At 37.6% G+C, this 21,248-nt stretch overlaps 2 pseudogenes; both read right to left on the bottom strand.

Annotated features, from left to right (window-relative positions):
• Positions 1-10: 10 nt before the first annotated feature.
• Positions 11-2,332, bottom strand: LOC133853998 (respiratory burst oxidase homolog protein F-like; annotated as a pseudogene).
• Positions 2,333-9,596: 7,264 nt separating this feature from the next.
• On the bottom strand, positions 9,597-16,521 carry LOC133853997 (respiratory burst oxidase homolog protein A-like; annotated as a pseudogene).
• Positions 16,522-21,248: the final 4,727 nt, after the last annotated feature.

Genomic DNA, 21,248 nt, shown 5'->3' with positions numbered 1-21,248 from the left:
TGTGACCTAACTACAGTCTCTTCTCGTCACAGTCTTTAACTGTGGGTAGGTAATAGACTTTATCTATAATATAATTTGAATTCTTGATCCCTTGATATACTCTAACAAGGCCTTCCAAAATGCATTCGAAAACCTGATAATATAGGAAACAAGGGGCTAGGTTAAGATGGCATGAATGATGAATGGTGTGTGGTATAGTATAATTAGTAGGAGTATGGTAATTATCAAAGAGCTTAATTACCTTTGTGCCTGAAACAATGTCCACTCCATTCTTAGCATGGTTGAGTGCTTGGCTTGGACCATGGTAATGAAGGCTGATCGGGCGTCTCCTTCTTCATACATACTAGTCAGGTAGCTGTGCAAATTAATTGACAATTAGGGAAATTTCAACAAAAAATAAAACACGTGAAGCCAAAGAATTAACGTTCGTTTTTACCCTTTGATCAAGATCATCAACTTCATTAATGACCCCTTTAAACCAATCAAAGGAGCCTTGCTCCCTCGTTACCCAATAGAAGTGAGCACTAACGACATCTGAGACTGAATCCTCCTGGTGACAAGGAAACTGAAGTATTATTTTGCATGACGCAATACTTTTTTAACCTAGGGCATAATTGTAATAAGTCAATGAAATATTAAAACAAATTAATTAACGAGTATAAGTAAGCATTTTCAGGTTAAAAGTTGATATCCTCTATCAATCCGTGGCTGACAAATAAAACAAAGGGAAAACTTCATTTACAACCTATGACCTTTCATTACTTTTTTAATAATGACTTCAAACTTTTGAAAAGTGTCAATTTAAAATATTCATCTTTTAATATCTTTGTTTTTTTTTTAAAAAAATAATAAAATTAATAAAAAATTTCAAAGATTCACATGGGTATTTTTGTAAATCATGTTAAATTTTAACCCACACGTAAATTCTTGCAATTTTTTTCTTTTTGTTTTTTTTTTTTTAAAAAAAAAGGTATTTTGATAATTTTGACAAGATTTAACAATCTAACGGATGGATGAAATTAAAAAAAAAAAAATTGAAAGATGGATACACCAAATTGACATTTTTTAAAGTTTGAAGTTATGATTGTAAAAGTAATGAAAAATCAGGAGTTGTAAAAGTTTGAAGTTAAGATTACAAAAGTGACGAAAGATCAAGGGTTGTAAGTGAAGTTTTTCCAAAAACAAAATAAGTATTTGCAAGTTAGTTGCTCTGTTTTGTAGTTTTAAACACTCTGTTTTGCTGTGGGCTTTGTAGTCTGGCTCTGTCTTTATTTTTCTAGTTGTTTAGTTGGTTTGCTTTGGTTGTTGTGTGGGAGCTTTTGTTTGCGCCTTTGTTATGTTTTCAGCTTGTTTTGGCTGATTGCTTGTACTGATTTAGTTGTTTAATGAAAGTTTCTGCTTATTCATAAAAATAAAAAAGAAAAAGAAAAAAAGAAAAGAAAAAGACAAGTTACTTACTTCCTTCTCCATTTTGATCATGTTGTTGAACAAATCTTTGAGAATACTGATAAAAGGTGTTGCTCCAATCCCCATACCAACAAGTAGCAAGACATCATACTTGAGGTAGTCTTGTGCTGGGGCAGCATAAGGTCCATCTATTAAGAACTTCGACCAACTGTCATCCCCGGACAGAGAGGCATTTCACATATTAAATAACTTATCACTAATGCAAATTAATGATTAAGGAGGGAAGACATTAGAAAGCATATATGCAGTACAAAAATGCACCTTTTCTTGGTTGTTTCATCAGCCATACTATATATTTTCGGCCAGAGGTGTTTTACAGGCTTGAGAGAACACCCGCATAAGCTCTTTTGTCCAATCACCTAACTGCCTAATGTGAACACTAAGGTTGTCATCTCCGGGAGCGGAGGTAATGGAAAATGGATGCCTGGGATACATAAATCATGTACGGCATGCATATTACCATAAAGAATCAAGAGAAATTCTACGCATGCAATTGAAGGTTTTACTTGTTTGGTTAGAAGTTTGGTTTTTGCCTTGCTTTTTGTAGGTCTGGTGCTGAGACATCTGGTCTTGTTGAAGTTGTTGGATGCTTTGTAGTGTGGTTTTCTTGTTGAAGAGTTGTGTACAAAGTGCATGTGTACGTACAACAAGCATTACTCCATCAATTTTCACAAGGTACACACGTACACAAAAAGAGAAGAAACCTTGTTAGAATACATTGATTGATTTATGTATATACAATTTACTAGGTACCCTAAATACATTTTCACTTTTCTTTTCTCTAACCTATCATTGCTGCCCAAGCCCTTTGGTAGGCTCGCTGGTTTCAATGCCTTCTCGCATTCACACCACCTATTTGTTGATGTCTATGTAATATATATTATATTTATATAGTATATATTATTCCTTTTTGGTTGTGGCCTTTATATCACATTTACGGTGTCTATTATGTTTATTATTTTAATAATAAACATATACGGTATTAAAGATATTTCTATTAATTAAGATTACCGTAAATATAGAATCGGTATTATGGTTAATTCTATTTATTTAGATTACCGTAAATATGGAATCGGTTAATTGATTTTAAAATCAATTAACGATATTGTTTCCTTGATGGAAGGAGACAATTAAGGTGTTTACCATTTTGAGGGTCCCTGACCTAGCCTATAAATAGAGTGTCTGTGTACACCATCAGTACAGCCATCAAGTAATAGGCATAGGTTAGAAGATCTCTCATATTTGTTCCTAGAAGTTCTGAAGAAAGTGCTTGAGCAACAATGGCCGGAGGTATGCCGAAACTCTACTTTGTTTTTATTTTTCCGCTGCGCATGTTAGGTTAAAATAATTCATGTCTAAATTATTTCTAACATGTGGTATCAGAGCCAACCTCTGTGCTATTTTGCTTAGCATACAATTTTTTCTATGCGTTATCAATATTGAATCCAATATTTTTTTTGTTGTCAATATTGAATAAGGTTTATTATTATTTGTTATTATTCATCATTTTTGTTCACACAATATTGCAATTCAGAATATTGTGTATACTGTGATACTGTGATGAAACGCATGATTTCTGTGATTTACTGTTCATTGTTTAATATGACTGTTTTGCCCCTGCTGGAAACCCCTATGCTTGCCATTTTTAATGCCCCTACAGTAAAACGGCGACCCTTGGGCCGCCGTTCTGGCACCACAAGCAGCGGCCGAAAGGCCGCTGCTCCTGCAGTGAACGGCGACCTGGGTCGCCGTTCCAGCACCTAAGCGGCGGCCCCTTAGCCGCTGCTTCTGGGTAAACGGCGACCCTGGGGTCGCCGTTCCGGTGCTACAAGCAGCGGCCGAAAGGCCGCTGCTAATGCAGAAAACGGCGACCCTTGGGTCGCCGTTCCAGTACCCGGGCAGCGGCTCCTCGGCCGCTGCCTCTGCGGGAAACGGCGACCCTTGGGTCGCCGTTTCGGCATCCTGGGCAGCGGCCTTTCGGCCGCTGCTTGTGCAGTGTTAGGTCGCCGTTCCTGCTGTCCCAAACAGCAGCGGCCCTTTGGCTGCTGCTTCTTCAGCTCACGGCGACCCACTAGGGTCGCCGTGGTCGTCAAGGGCGGCGGCCTCTCTTGGCCGCCGCATAAGGGACGGCAGAAAGGGGCGGCGGCGGGAGAGGACAGGGGCGGCGGCTGGGTCCTTTTTTCTAGCCTTAGGGTTTCTCAACCCATCTTGAAAAAGACGGGTCGGGTCGGGTTGTTAATCGGGTAGGGTTTAAAACCCAATCCCACATCAAGTGGGCTGACCCATACGGGTCAGCCCAATCCAGAACCCAACCTGACATTAAGTGGGCTGACCCGTGGGTCAGCCCAATCCAGAATTGGGCCTGTTCAAAAAAAAAAAAAAAAAAAAAGGGGCTTTATGGGGTTTAGAACTTGGGTTCACTTAGTGTAAAAGGGCCTAAAGCCACATTCTAAACCATTAGGCTAGGCTATAAGCTTAGTGTGTTATCTTAATATCTTTTATTAGGATTGAAGTTTAAATTATTATGTATTGAAATAATTTGTTTAATACATAATTGTATATTTATAAATTGTTTGATGCCTAGACCTAAGGGATAATTAGCAAAACCTAATATGTTAATGTGGGTTTATGACGCTATCTGAGAATGCAATGTCGGGGAAAGTTCTGGCAAGGAAAGTCTTGGGATTTAAGTGTGTCCGGTGTGACCCCCCTCACTTTCCTGGGAGCTCATCTGCTTGCACCTTGGAGAATGTTGTTTACCTCATTTACGTGTTGGTTTGTTTTGTTCCTAGGGTCATTTGTGGGCATCTATAAAGTTATTAGATGTTAATGAAGTCGCAATTATTATGATAATTTGAGAGAGCCAAAGCATCTCAATTTTGAATAATAATTGCATCAAGTTTAATTATATGAACTTCATATGGAAAAATTAACATCGTATTGTAATTAACTCATAAATTTAATTACCTATCCCCAAAGGGATGGTTTTTATTTTTATGACTTAATTAGAATAAGATAATAAATTTAGTATTAAAAATAAAAATTATCTCGGTTGCCCAAAGGTACGAGGAATTTTTATTTATTAATATTTTAAATTTATTGGTCTTATTAATAAGGAGTAAATTTCATGCGTGATGCAACCTTTGCCCAAAGGTAGGTTGAAATTTACTATTTAAATTAGCATTGGCTGATTTAAATTAAAGTAACTTCATAGCACTTAAGTAGTTTTGTTTTTCCTTGGTTCTTGCAGCTATACCTGCTGGATTATTTGACGGTACTTTTCATGTTCCAAAACTCAATGGCAATAATTTTGCTGAATGGAAAGAGAACTTACTCTTTACATTAGGGTGTTTGGAATTAGACATGGCACTCCGGACGGATGAACCACCCGCTTTAACGGATACTAGTACTACACTAGAGATGGCTAAACATGAAAGGTGGGAGCGATCCAATCGCCTTAGCTTAATGTTTATGAAATCTCACATTGCCAAAGGCATTCGGGGTTCTATCCCCGAATGTTCTAAGGCTAAGGATTTTTTGAAAGCCGTTGAAGCACAGTTTGTGAGTTCAACTAAAGCCATGGCCAGCACTCTAATGAAGAGACTATCAAGTCAAGCCTTCGACAGTTCCAAAGGTGTGTGTGAGCACATCATGGAAATGAGGGATATAGCAGCTCAATTAAAGTCCCTTGAGGTTGAGATTTCCGAATCCTTCTTGGTCCATTTGGTTCTCAACTCTCTTCCTCCTCAGTATGGTCCCTTTAAGATTTCATACAACACACATAAGGATAACTGGTCAATTAATGAACTCTTGACCATGTGTGTTCAAGAGGAAGAGAGATTGAAACACGAGAAACCGGAAAGTGTTCACTTGGTTGCTCGTACTAAGGCAAGGACTAAGAAAGGCAAGGCTGCCCACCACTCTAAGAAAGGAAACAAGTTGTCAGTCAAAGGCAATAAGGATGCTTGTTACTTTTGCAAGAAGGAGGGGCACATGAAGAAAGAATGCCAGAAATACATTAAATGGCTGGAAAAGAAAGGTAATCTCATCTCTTTTGTATGTCATGAATCTTTTTTTGTTGAGGCTCCTTGCAATACATGGTGGATTGATTCTGGTTCTACAATCCACATTGTGAATACATTGCAGGGATTTCTCAAAACAAGGAAGCCGATAAGAAGTGAGCAACGTGTTTACTCAGGAAATAAATTGTTCTCACCGGTCGTAGCAGTTGGGACCTACAGACTTATTTTGAAAACTGGATATGTACTAGACCTTGAGAATGTTTTTTATATTCCATCATTTTCTAGAAATTTAATTTCTATTTCAAAACTTGATGTATTTGGATACGGTTTTTGGTTTATTAACTCAATTTTCAGTATTTTTAGAAATAATAATTTTGTTGGTGGTGGAATAAAAATTGATGGTCTATACAAACTTTCTTTAGATCCCAACTTTGAGAACAATTATTTATCGTTGCATACTGATATTGGCATAAAGAGAAACCTTGTAGATGAGAACTCCGCTTGGCTATGGCACAGGAGATTGGGACATATCTCCATAGAGAGAATCAAAAGATTAGTAAGCGATGGAGTTTTACAAACTCTTGACTTTACTAATTTTGGTACTTGTGTGGATTGCATAAAGGGAAAGCAAACCAACAAGACCACTAAAGGTGCCAGAAGGAGTTCTGAGATTCTAGAAATCATACACACAGACATCTGTGGACCTTTTTCTACTCCTTGCCTCAATGGTCAAAGATATTTCATATCTTTTATTGATGACCATACGAGATATATGTATCTCTACTTCCTAAATGACAAGGCTGAAGCGCTCAATGCCTTCAAAACCTATAAGGTGGAAGTGGAGAAACAAAGGGAAAAGAGAATCAAGATTGTAAGATCTGATAGAGGCGGAGAGTACTACGGTAGGTACACAGAAAAGGGACAAATGATCGGTCCATTTGCGCGATTCCTTCAAGAAGAAGGTATTGTTGCCCAATACACAATGCCTGGCACACCACAACAAAATGGTGTTGCAGAAAGAAGGAATCGCACACTTATGGACATGGTCAGAAGCATGCTTAGTAATTCTGAATTACCTTTATTTTTGTGGAGTGAAGCCTTAAAGACTGCCGTGTATGTATTAAACCGAGTTCCATCCAAGGCTGTCCCTAAGACACCTTTTGAATTATGGACTGGATGGAAACCGAGTTTAAATCACGTACACATATGGGGTTGTCCTGCTGAAGTGAGGATTTACAATCCGAACATGAAGAAACTTGACCCAAGGACAACCAGCGGTTATTTTATTGGCTATGCAGAAAACTCAAAAGGATTCAGGTTTTACTGTCCTTCTCACAGTACTAGGATTGTTGAGTCTATAAATGCAAAGTTTCTAGAGGATGCTGAACCTAGTGGGAGTGCTCATCCACAAAGGATAGAATTAGTGGAAGCACGAGAGTTGGCCAAATCTCCTCCTCACAGAGGAAGATTGATTGTATTCAGGGAAAATCAGATTGATTATCCTGAGCCACAACCAGTTCTAGAACAACCAACTCATACAGAACAGGTTCAGAATGAATCTACTCTCCCATTGCAAAATGCAGAGGAAGTAGAATTAAGAAGGTCCTCTAGAATAAGGAGACCAGCAATCTCTACAGATTATGTTGTATACCTCCAAGAGTCTGACTTTGATGTTGGACCTAAGGATGATCCAAGTATGTTTTCACAAGCCATGAGTGGGGATAACTCCACATTATGGTACGATGCCATGAAGGAAGAGATGGAATCCATGGCCAAAAACCAAGTCTGGGATCTCGTTGACTTACCAAAAGGAGCTAAAGCCATAGGCTGCAAATGGGTTTACAAAACCAAAAGGGATGCTTCTGGTAATGTTGAACGATATAAGGCTAGACTTGTGGCCAATGGTTTCACTCAAAAGGAAGGCATTGATTACCATGAAACCTTCTCTCCAGTATCAAAGAAGGATTCATTTAGAATAATCATGGCATTAGTAGCTCATTTTGACTTAGAGTTACACCGGATGGATGTGAAAACAGCATTCCTGAATGGGGATCTTGATGAAGAGGTTTATATGAAACAACCTGAAGGCTTCGATGATGATAGCAAGAAAGCTTGCAAGTTAAAGAAGTCTATATATGGACTAAAACAGGCCTCCCGTCAATGGTATATTAAGTTTCACAAGGTTATTACCTCATTTGGATTTACTGAGAACCTTGTTGATCAATGTATATACCTTAAGGTCAGTGGGAGTAAAGTGATATTTCTAGTCCTGTATGTAGATGATATTCTACTTGCAAGCAATGATTTAGGTTTGCTACATGAAACTAAGCAGTTACTCTCTCAAAGCTTTGAAATGAAGGATTTGGGTGAAGCCTCTTATGTCATTGGCATAGAGATTCACAGAGACAGACAACAAAAAGTTTTAAGACTGTCTCAGAGGGCCTACATTGAAAAGGTTTTAGAGAGATTCAAGATGAGTGACTGTAAGTCTAGTGTGGCACCTATTTCTAAAGGAGAAAGATTCAGTAAAGACCAGTGTCCCAAAAATGAGTTGGAACAACAGCAAATGAAAAGTATCCCATATGCATCTGCAGTGGGAAGCCTGATGTATGCTCAAGTCTGCACCAGACCTGATATTGCATTAGCGGTTGGAATACTGGGACGGTACCAAAGTAATCCGGGATTAGAGCATTGGAAAGCTGCCAAGAGGGTCATGAGGTACTTGCAAGGAACCAAGGGTTACAGTTTGACTTTCAAACAAGCTGATAGTTTGGAGGTCTTTGGATATACGGATTCAGACTTTGCTGGATGTGTAGATAGCAGAAAGTCTACTTCAGGATATATCTTTCTTCTAGCTGGAGGAGCTATATCTTGGAAAAGCAGCAAGCAAACTATAGTTGCTACATCTACCATGGAGGCAGAGTTCATTGCATGCTATGAAGCCACTACACAGGCATTGTGGTTAAGAAACTTCATTGGTGGACTAAAGGTTGTCGATTCAATAGCAAGACCCATTAAGATCTTTTGCGATAATTCTGCTGCAGTTTTCTTCTCTAAGAATAACAAAAGTGGAAGCAGAAGTAAGCACATCGACATCAAGTATCTTAGTGTTAGGGATAACATTAAGAGACATGAAGTTTCTATTGAGCATATTAGTACAGAATCAATGGTTGCGGACCCCATGACAAAAGGTTTACCGGTAAAACAGTTTAAAGGTCATGTGGACCATATGGGACTTGTTGATTCACTTTGTACTCCTTTTTAATCTATAGACATAAAGTTAATGAAATAAAGTTTATTGTGCACATTTGTTAATTTTTATCCATGAGGATAAATAAAGTTGGACCCGAATGACTTATAGGAAGTTCATTCATAAAGCTTGATTATCCATAAGGTACTCATGTAAGGAGTGGTTTACATTGTGATACATGGAAGGGACAACCTACTTTTATAATGGTTTTACCGCCATGATTCGTGTGAAACACTTCTTAACTGAGTTGGAGGATTCCATAAAAGATTGGCCAAAACTAAAGAACCTAATACCATATGGTCATGTGTTATAAAGTCCAAGTGGGAGAATGTAATATATATTATATTTATATAGTATATATTATTCCTTTTTGGTTGTGGCCTTTATATCACATTTACGGTGTCTATTATGTTTATTATTTTAATAATAAACATATACGGTATTAAAGATATTTCTATTAATTAAGATTACCGTAAATATAGAATCGGTATTATGGTTAATTCTATTTATTTAGATTACCGTAAATATGGAATCGGTTAATTGATTTTAAAATCAATTAACGATATTGTTTCCTTGATGGAAGGAGACAATTAAGGTGTTTACCATTTTGAGGGTCCCTGACCTAGCCTATAAATAGAGTGCCTGTGTACACCATCAGTACAGCCATCAAGCAATAGGCATAGGTTAGAAGATCTCTCATATTTGTTCCTAGAAGTTCTGAAGAAAGTGCTTGAGCAACAATGGCCGGAGGTATGCCGAAACTCTACTTTGTTTTTATTTTTCCGCTGCGCATGTTAGGTTAAAATAATTCATGTCTAAATTATTTCTAACAGTCTATGGCACGTTTTTTTTATCTGGCGCACAAGTGGTACCTCAAGACGGTATATGTGCCACTGGAGGTTCCACTTGTGCGCAAGATAGAGAAATGTGCCATGAACAATGAGCAAGGCATAGACAGCGACAAATAGGTGGTGTGAGTACGAGAAGGCATTGAAACCAGTGAGCCTACCAAAGGGCTTGGCAGCTTAATAAGACTCCATTTGAACCATCGTGTTGCAAGTATAAATGCAACCGCCATTAATATCACCATTACAATTCCAGTCACCCCTTCTATCCCTTTAACCAGCTTCATGTAGCTGGGTTTCTCAATGAGCTCATAGATTTTCTCAGGCAAATGGGCAAGCCTTGGAAAATCACACGCAAGGTGGCTTCCCTGTGAAGAGCGCAGTCATGATCACCATCCACAAGCTCAAAACCCCGAGTTGCCTCCAATTTTCTTGGAGATAATTTTTTGTTTACCTTTGTAACTTCTGGCTCAAGGCTTGGCTGCTGTAACGTGGCGCTGGACTATATTGATCAAGGTAAGTGGCCTGTTGTAACAACACCTCCTCTAAATGCCATAGCTGCCCATTATCAAAAAGTCATCATAATTCATATATATGTTGAATCACCATGAATGATCGATCCTCTTGAACATGTCATATATTGCCACGTAAATCACTATCAATGAACAGCACCTAAGCCAAATTGTTAATAAAAAGCAGTGTAGGATAGTGGTGATCAAGGCAGGGGCAAAATTGAGAGTCACTGAATTATTATTGCTGTTAAATCTATAAAATATTGCTAAATACAGCTAGCTAGTTATCATAAATTCTATACTAGTTGGATGGAAAATTGGAAATGGTCAAGTGTCCAGGCAATTAAGTCTCAAAGAGCTTAATTATCATTAATTAAGTCACATTCGTCAATTATGAGATCATTTGAATACATTAGCACACCCAAGGGGTTAGGTTAAGATGGCATGAATGATGAATGGTGTGTGGCATAGTATAATTAGTATGATCAGTATGGTAATTATCAAAGAGCTTAATTAATTACCCTAGTGCCTGAAACAATGTCCACTCCATTCTTAGCATGGTTGAGTGCTTGGCTTGGACCATGGTAATGAAGGCTGATCGGATGTCTCCTTGCTCATACACACTAGTCAGGTAGTTGTGCATCTCAATGACACCCTGATTAAAGTCCAAATTAACTGACAACTAGGGAAATTTCAACAAAAAATAAAACACATGATGCCAAAGAATTAACGTTCGTGTTTACCCTTTGATCAAGATCATCAACTTCATTAATGACCCCTTTAAACCAATCAAAGGAGCCTTGCTCCCTCGTTACCCAGTAGAAGTGAGCACTAACTACATCCGAGATTGAATCCTCCTGATGACAAGGAAACTGAAGTGTTATTTTGCAAGAAGCAATACTTTTTTAACCTAGGGCATAATTGTAATAAGTCAATAAAATATTAAAACAGATTAATTAACGAGTATAAGTAAGTATTTTCAGGTTAAAAGTTGATATCTTCAATCCCTCACGTACATGTAGTTTTTAAGTTAATGTTGTTAATTAGAAAAGTACCCACCTCAATGAAACCAAATCTTTGCGGGTCTGAATCTTCCGCTTCTTCCTTCAATCTCCATAACTTGTTCGCAGAAGCTTTCAGCATGATCTACCCGGCCATTAAAGAAAAACAAATTTAATTGTTTTCAACACTCATACAAAATAATTCATCGAAAAAAAAAAAAACACTCATACAAAATAGTTTGACCAAAAAGCCCCCACCACAAACCCCATTGAAAATGATGTGTATATATATATATACACAAAGAAATTTTCCTAAAATTAGATTTCGAAAACCGGCAGTAATTACGTACAGTTCACTAACTAGCTATTAAAATTTCTTTATTTTTTCCTTGAAACAAAAATATTACCAAATAATCAATTTACCGAAACACTCCAAACTTTTTTTTTTTTTTCCTTTTTACTTTTATGTTATATTATATTATAATACTTTCAAACTAAAAACAAATAAAATAACCTCTAAAACACATTACCAAAAAGAGCTATTATTTGGGTAGAAACCTACCTCATTAATTTCTTCCTCAGTGATACTACCATCTTCATTCTTGTCCACCCTGAAAAATTAAATAAGATCATCATCATCATCATCATCATATATATATATATATATTGGTAACCGCTTTTCATAAAAATCTACAACACATTTGTTTCTTTAACCATAAATTATTACACCTTTTCAGATTTTTTATATTGAAATGAAATGGACAACTCCATATCCCATACCGGGTTCTGAGAATCAACCATAGCTGATAAAGATAGGTGTATCAAAAAGCACTAATGTACATCATTTGGTTTCAATGACAAAAGAAAAATAGGCCACTTTCAATTGATCTAAACAAATGTACGATAAGTGGGCTTATGTTGCAACTACACAAGAAAAAAAAATAAAATAAAATCAACTCGTTCCATTAGATTACAGTGAAGAGTGGTAATGCAGTGAACAATGGTAATCAAACGCATACACAAATGAAATGAGGAAGTATTCAATAAATTAACAGAATATTAGGCATTGAATAAAAAAAATTAGTGAACCTAGATTGTTAGTGGATTATAATCATAGAAAGCGATCTTTCATATATAATGCTAATTAAAAGTTATAGGAAAAACTGCAAATTTTCAATCTTTTAATGCTCTATACACATGCCATTTTTATTTCCAAAAAAGAGTGACTATGAAGCTAAAAGGTTGAAACTAATTAATTATTGGAAAAATTAATTAATTAATTATGTATGCGCACATTTGGAAGAAGATCTGGAGCCGTGAATCGAAGCTTTCATCAGTGATTTGCAACCAGAACTTGTAGAGCTCGTCTCGGCTGATCTTGTCAACCTCGAGCCATCGTCTCCGGCGCCTTAACGCATCGAAGATCTCCAGAGCAAACTCCTTTGAATCTTTCATTTCTATTAAAAAAAAATGAAAATCAGAAAAGACCAAAAAAACAAAAAACAAAAAAGAGATGAGGAATGAGTTCGGACAATTGGACCTATGCATTGTGCAAAAGCAGCACGGTAGAGAAAGCTGTCTTTCGCGAGGACATTGAAGTTGCTTTGGACTTGGTTCCATGCATCGACGGTGTCATCGGTTTTGGTGCTGATAAATCTGAGAACACCGAGAGCTTTATGAGCACCGGACCGATTCCGGACAAGCTGAGCCAGTTCCCGCCGCCAAGCACGAGCCTCATTCCACGATGGCGCCATTCTCAGCCACTGCCGAGGCCAACAGAGTAGGCGACGCGTGGCCGTGGTTCCACGAGAACCGCCGTACCAGCTTGGCCTGTAGCTCCTGCGAGAACTGCCAGAGGCTGGTCGACGAACTCTACCTGATTGACGCCGGTGCTGACACGTGATTCTACAATGAAATTCATAGATGGGATAGTGATTTTGTATAGGGAGGTCCCTTTCTCTCTCCATATGCGTCAGTTAATGCAATGGTGTTCTTTCTCTTCTGAAACAAGCAAAGATGACGAGGGATATCTGTGCCTTTAAAGCACAACCTGCGTTAAAGATATCTCAACAAGTAGTAGCAGATTTCTCAAAAAAAAAAAAAAAAAACAAGTAGTAGCAGAGAGAAGAGATTCCGATTATCTCAATACAAATAAATGAGAATCGGTAGAGAGGGGACGTCCCTCTCTTCTTTTTAATATTAAAAAAAAAAACAATTTCAATCAAAAAGAAAAAAAAAAAAAAACAAAAGAAAAGTGTATTTTTGCTTTTAAAATTGTTTTTTTTAATATTAAAAGGAAGAGAGGGGACGGTTAAACGTCCCATCTCTATCAATTCTCCAAATAAATACTCACCAAACCATGCAGATCGAATGGTCCCCACACCCCTTATAATATGGTGTTAGAAATACACTTATTACACATTTATCTTCTCACATGGGATGAGACCCACATGTAATAAGACTCACCCCATGTGAGAAGGTGAGTGTATATTTGGTAAGTTGGTATGTAGTGAGTGTGTTTCTATCTTCTCCCTAAAATATACGCACCCATTTTAATTTCCTTTGCCGCGCCTTCCATCTCCGGCCAACAACTAATTATTGAGACTTAAAGCTCATATGATATCTTAAAAAAAAAATGGTCATATAATATCTTCTAATTCATCGATTAATTTTATATCCAACTTTAAAACACATTCAAAACGTCATCGTATCATATATATATATATATATATATATATATATATATATATATATATATATATATATATATATATATATATTAATCTAGCTAGTTTATAATATCAGTTTTCTTTTTTTAAATATTGAAGATTTTTACTTTTTTTTTTTATTTTTTTTAAACTTGAACATTTTCAAAAAGTGAAAAAACAACAAATTAGCAATCAAAACACACCCAAATAAATCGAAAGTCTAGTAGGACAAGTGCCAAAAAGAAGACATTTAAGAGCACTCATAGTAAATTATCTATTTTTATCTTTAGGTTAGAATAGATAATAAAAACCTAAAAAATTCACACCATTAAATTATCTAAACAAAAGCTGTAATAGATTTCTTATCCATTTGTGAACAGTGCAACTCTGAAGGATGCATTAATTTTTAATTGTTTCTTTTGGCTTTTCTTCTTTCTTTCTCTCGTCAGTGTCTACGCCTCTCTCTCTCTCTCTCTCTCCAATGCTCTCATGTGATTTCTTCTCCAAATTCCCCAACGCCCTTGCTGCCCTCGACCAAAAGCCCAACGTCAACGTTGTCATCCACTTCTGTGCCGGTATCAATCTCACAACCCTGGGCTCGATCTCCGACAAGTCACTCTCCAGAAGCGACTAAGGCGGCGCCGGAAAGAATCTTCGACAGGAGATCAAGTTCCTACAGGACGTGGTCACCTCGATTGAGCGGTGCCGGAAGCTGATGATCGTCGCTATAGTCAGGTACGGTCACGCTATGGAGCTGGCTTTGATGAGTCGGAGGTTCTCGGGTTCGAAGGCCAAAGACTTGGGTCTGGTTTCAAATTTGTTGGAGAATGAGGTTTTTAGCTACTGTGGTTCAAAAGATTGTTGCTTTGGATTTCAATTTTATTGGGTGGGTTTGATTTTTGGGGTTCAGTGGTTCTGTGTGGTTGTTCAACGATGTTGGGGTTTTGATTTTCTGTCAACCGAAGGTGGAGGAGTTATTGATTTTGATTGTTGGAAATTTTTGGTCATGAGTGAGTTTTTTGGATTGGCCGAGTGGCCAAAATTGGGTGTAAAGATGGGGTGGTTTTGAGTGTGAGGTTTTGATTTTTGGGGAGAGAGATCAAAATTTTTGGATGGGAGGGAGCCGGATAGACGAACTCACACTTATTAGGGTTCTCACACCAAAGTTTTTTTAGTCGAGTATTGGAAAGAAAAATAAAAAGCAAAGGAATAAACCTTATTAGCTATCCAACTGACATATTCTCTGATGGGAACCTCAACTTTCCATGAGACGACAATCGCTGCAAAGATAAAATCACTCCCCTTGAAGCTAAAAGGTTGAAACTAATAATTGGAAAAATTAATTGTAAGGGCGACCATACACACAAGAAAATATCCAGAGGTTGTTGGGGGATAGAGTAGCACCAAGCAGGCAAGAACTAATATTTAAGGTGTTTGATTTCCACACAACCCCTTCCACACAATTCTCACATAAATCGGTTCCATGCATATGGGTTCTATTCAAAATTATTTCATGAAAATCTAAGTTTATCTCTAATTTGAATATATATTAAATATTTAAATTTCCCTCTATTTCTTTTTATTATTCTTTATCCTACATTGAAAAGTTATGAGTATTTTTTGTGCTTTGTAAGCATTTATCAAGCTCTTATACTAAATAAGATTTTGAGTATACATGCGTTAGTTATGCTAGTTGCGTCACCCAGTGCGAAGCACTGGTCGTTGCACGCGTGTCGCTTAGTCGCTTTAGACGCGCTTAGCAAATTCGCATCGTTGCACACGAGATTAATTAATTATGTGTGTATTTTTCCTGATGTGTACAACTGTTTGTCTAACAGTAATATTTTCAAATACGTAACTGTCAGAAACTATATTTTCTAACTGCTTTTTTCAACAGTCAGAAACTGTGTTTTCAACAGTTAGAAACTGTATTAAAACTGCTGTAAACTGATTCTGAGTTTTTAGATAAAAACTATATTTTTCCAGCAGATTTGGTAGTTCCAAGTTCTTCTCTTTTTTTTTTTTTTTTTTTTTTTTTTTTTTTTTTTTCATCTTCTCTGCTGTTACAGAATTTCTAAATTCAGAGTAGTGTTCAGAATTTGCGATCTGCACACTATATTCGGGCAGTATTGTATCTTGAGGACAAAATTGTTATATTCCCTTTTGTAAAACTTATTACTTAAGTGGGAAGTAATATTTGTCTAAGAGACAGATTTATATTCGCTTTACTGTCCAGTGTTCTTTTTATACAGTTTATTTTTTTTTTTCATCTTCTTAATTTCTTCAATTTTCTGTAGTTCCATATCTTTAGTTTTCTAACAGGTTCCACATGTGAGACCCACACAATGTAAAAAGGAGTTGCGTGAGAGTTGTACGAGAGTTTTCATTTTATCATCTTTCATGTTTATATTGGTCACAAAGCATTCTAGTTCTACAGTACCAGAAGTCCACCCTTAGAGCCAACAGGGGAACATGGGCCAGCGAATAGTAACCGAGATTGTTTAAAATATTGCAAGCAACATCAGGTGTAATCTTGGTTTCAGAAAGGAAAAGAACATCAGGGGAATGCTTTCTAACCTGTACCCGGTGGCTGTGAATTGCATAGGGACGGGTAAGCCCTCTGCAATTCCAAGCAAGTGTTTTCATTGTTGAGGAGCGGGCCTAGAGAGACCCGCTCGTTGCGCTTCAGCTTCAGTGACAGAAGAGGATGAGTCATTCAAACCTCTTGTATCTTCTTAAACTGCAGGGCTGAAAAGGTGGCGCTCTCTGTCAGCTCGAGTGTAACGTCGGGGAGGTCCCGGAGTTGCAGTCACCTTTTTAGCCATATGTGGAGAAACACCAATTTTCTTGGGGTATGGAGGGCTTCCATGAGCCGGCAGCAGTGGGTTGGCCATGAAAGTTGCCATTGGTCCCAGAGAGAATGTGGAATTCTTCAGGGCTATGAGAGAGATGGCAGCCATTTCCATACGGGCTTGAGAACCAGGGGATGTGGAGTGGGATAATTTCTCGTATTTGAGTGATGCCAGGGGAATGTCATCATCAGCAAAAGTAACTCTCTTTTTTCCTTTGGATAATGGACAGGTAATCGGGGATGGAGGGCCAGGGGGGACGGAGATGGAGGTAATGGTGAGGAGACGGTAGGGACTAGAGGGGAAGAATGACGGGCTGGTTTAGGATACCAGTAGGGGTGAAAACGATTGAGGCTGGGCGTTGGGTCGTGTTTTCTGGAGAAAACATATGGGTTGGGCTTTGCAAGAATGGGCTGACACGTGTGGATAGGCTTTACCGAATGTGTGTGATAAGTCATCGGCGGTGGGTTAATTTGGAAAGGTTGGGGTGCTAATGGATTTGGGCTGGTGGTATGGGATTTGGCCCAAGGAGATAAGAACTCTTTAAATTGGACCGGTTGGGTTGAAGGGGGAGGATCTGAGATTTCTTGGATGCGGGTTATTGTGGAATCCATGATAGGCTGAGGGGCAAAACCGTAAGAGCAGTCCCATCAGCTTATGGGAATTTTGAGCCAAAATAAGTAATCAAAACCTCTTTTTGCTACCAGTTTTCAAAACCTCATCCAACAGCCTATCTAAAATTTCCTCTACTTTATTAAAATAATCATTTTTTAAGACAGGCCCAAGAATCCTCAAATCTCTAGTAGGAATAGCTTCGCCCCCGGTCTTCTTCTTCCCCTTCCCCTTCCCCACACCCCCCCTCCTCCTCCAACTATCAAGCTGTTGTTGTTTTGAGGCGAACTGGATCTTCCAATCGGCGGCGTTAACGCGGGCGGTGGCTTAAGCGAGGCCACCCAGTGGTCCAAGAAGAAGAACCACCTGCCTTTCCTTCGACCAAATCCCATACCCATTCTCCAACCAATTGCAAAAACAACTCAAAGAGAAAATCCAAATCCAAATCCTTTACCAGACGAATGGATCGGCAGGTCGGCCACCGTGGTCCAGATCAGCGACATGCTCAACCGCGGCGGCGACGAGCTCAAGATCCTGTACTTTTTGAAGAGACTGAAGCAGCAAGCGGCAAGGATCGGAGGGATCGTGATCACCATGAACAGCAACCACGGGATCATGAACATGGAGGGCGATTTCCAATCCGTGACGAGAGAAAGAGAAAGAAAATGAAAGAAACAACAACTTTGAACCTTACAGGAGAAAAAGGTAGGAGGAAAAAGCAATAAAATAAGTATCCATTTGTGCACAGTATCACGCCACTGTGCACAAATGTAGAAAAGAAATCTTTTCTAGCGTTGGGTTGCATAATCCGTTGGAGGAGGGTTTTATCGTTTTTGCCATCTACTTTGGCCAAAAGTTGGGTTTACATAAGCTGTTGGGGATGGTCTAATAGAACTAGTTGGGAAAGACAGAGGCATTGATGATAGGAATTAGGATAGGATAAGGGGGAGAGGAATAAGTAAGGGTATTTTGATATGTGGCTGGGATCTGGAACTTCCGAGTTTGAGCTGCTGTCCATTGGCACGTGTGAGCTGAGGTGCAGAGGAATCGGGCATGGAACGAATTGAAGCTTGTGTGACTCAGCACCATGGAAAATCTCCAGCGGAGCAGTGCTATGGCTCGATGCAGGGCTGTCCGAAGAGAGCACTGAAGTGGACTCACTGGCAGAGGGACTCAGTAGAAGTCGGGGCCTGAAAACCGTGATGGCCTTGAGAGAAATTGCTTATTTTTCTTGAGGCAGTGGCTGAGGAGGAGCAGGGCAACTGTATTTTTTATGCCCAATAAGCCCACAAATCATGCAATAATCAGCATGGCGCTCGTACTCGAAGCTAATCCAGAGGGGCTCTTTTTCAGGGCGTGGAAAAAGGAAGCCAGGGACAAGAGGAAGAAGAGAATTGATTTCAGCCTCATAACCGTTTGATTCGGTGTAAAATGGTTTCTAGAAAATAATTTTGACATTTTTTGGTTTGGTAAGGGCAAAAATAATGATTAACCTAAAAATAATTTTCGTTTGACCGAATAATGGAAACCTGCTGGATCCGGCCGTTATGGCCGGGATCCTCACAGAACGGCAGGATCTGGCCAGGACGACCGGCTTCCGGCCAACTGGCCGAGATCTAGCCATTTTATGCCAGATTCCGGTTATCTTTTCCACTTCTTCTGTGAGCTTTTGAAGTTCTGTTTTGGGGCTATCCATGCTTGCTAAAGTGATGGGGTAGAGCTGGAAAGTGATAGGAGATTTGGAAAGGGATGGGGAGATGGAGACGGGAAAAGCAAGGTTTTTTTAGTAGTGATGGCGATAGTTACAGTGAAAAGGACAAGATCTGTTCGGGAGGTTCTCTCTAAGGAGGGAAAAGGGGGGAGCTCAAGAGAGAGAGCGAGTTTTGACGGTTTGAATTGGTAGCGAATGAGCAAGTTTGAAGATTGACGGCATAAACCTCGACGCTTTTTCTTTTTCCTCTTTATAATTGACAATTTTCATCAAAATTGCAACAACAAGAAAATTATATATATATATATATATATATATGAGAAATACTTGGTTGTACACTCTCATCCCACCACTATCCCACTCTTTTTTACGTGGACCAATAATATGAGAGATAGTATAGAGAGTGTAGTGGGACCCTGATTTTTTTAACAATATTATTGGTCCATGTAGACAAGAGTGGGATAGTGGTGGGATGGGAGTGTACAATCAAGCATTTCTATATATATATATATATATATATATATATATATATATTATTTTTATTATTTCTTTCTTTCTTTCTCCTTGAATTACCTCAACCTGATAATTTTTTTAGCATATTAGATTAATAATAAAAATTATAGAGTATGCATGACAGTGGTTTTGAAAAGTAATTTTGTTATGGATATAAATTTTCTATAAATTGGTTTGTAGGAAATTTTATATAACTTATATATAAGATTGACATGTGTTCATTGATATATAAGAAGCGCATGTTGTTTTAATAGTATGTAAAAGGACACATGTCACTCTTATATGTGGGTTGTATGAAATTTCTTACAAACTTTTGTCCTTTTATTATTATTATTTTGGTTTGAAAAAATGTTTTGATATGATGTAAGAACTAAAAAGTGTTGTGTTTTGAATCATTAATTAATAATTTTGAAGTAATCGTTAATACATTGGGGGTAAGTGAAGTTTTTTTTTTTTTTTTTTTTTTTTTAATTGTAGAATTAATTGTAGAATTAAAAAATCTGATTTTATCTATATGGGTCAAATAGGTTGACCCGGAGTTGATTAAAAGTTTAAAGTTCTGCTAAGTGAATTTTATTCCGTTTTTAATTGTAAAATTAAAAAAAAAAAAATCTGATTTTGTTTATATGGGTCAAATAGATTGACAAGGAATTGATTAAAAATTTAAAGTTCTGGTAAGTGAATTTTATTACGTTTTTAATTGTAGAATTAAAAATTTGATTTTATTTATATGGATCAAATAGGTTGACCCGAAAGTGATTAAAAGTTTGAAGTTTCAACTGTAAAATTGTTAATACATTGGGGGTAAGTAAAGTTTTTTTCCGTTTTTAATTGAAGAATTAAAAAATCTGATTTTATTTATACGGGTCAAATAAGTTGACTTGAAATTGACCTAAACAAATTAATTCTGGTCCGCTTGAGTTCGATAATACAAAATTTTAATTTATTAATTTAATGTTGAATTCCTATCAAATTTGTGAAGCAGTAAAAAATTTATAGATTCAAGTGCACCGTACGGTGGAAAAACATTGAACAGGACACACCACTCACCCTAGCGGCCAAAGCAAAACAAAAAATCTCCTTTGTCATTCCTTAAGCCACCAAAACATAAACTACACTTGTTCTTGAAAAGCTACCTCCTAAGACTACATAAACACAACAATTGATTGAACCCATTTTCGCTTGTTATTTTCAAATCACAACGAGGGATTTAATTGCGAATGTTGGCCTAGCAGGACATTCAAGCACTTATTACGATTAGCTGTTTAATTACAATCATTAATTAGGAGAGCCTTTTGATGTATTGTCATAAAACATTTCATCATTTAAGATGTAACATAAATAGGTCAGAAGATATGATCATAAGTTTATTGTTGATGTTTGGACACGGTCCAATATTAGTATATGTATATATAGTTTAACAAGAGCATCGTCATGTCTATTTCTTGAAGAAATTCTTGAACCAATGGACTGAATATGCCTTTTCAACCCATCCTTTATAGTCTACGTAGTTGCTGTCAAATGCAAAACCGAATTATTTTAGTATTAAATACCAAAACAATATATATATATATATACCCCCAAGCGTGCGGATATAATTAATATCATAAACTCAATATCCAGATTTATATGTACGAATAGTGAATAGTTGCATTGGCTCGAATGGATGTTGACGTATTCTTAAGACCTTTTATGCATTAAACTTCATTTTTGCAGGTCATGAACATAATGCCATTGCTTACATAAGTGGAAATTCCT

This window comes from Alnus glutinosa, chromosome 13 (assembly GCF_958979055.1).
Source record: "Alnus glutinosa chromosome 13, dhAlnGlut1.1, whole genome shotgun sequence".
Taxonomy (NCBI): domain Eukaryota; kingdom Viridiplantae; phylum Streptophyta; class Magnoliopsida; order Fagales; family Betulaceae; genus Alnus; species Alnus glutinosa.
This window is presented reverse-complemented; position numbering and strand designations above follow the sequence as displayed.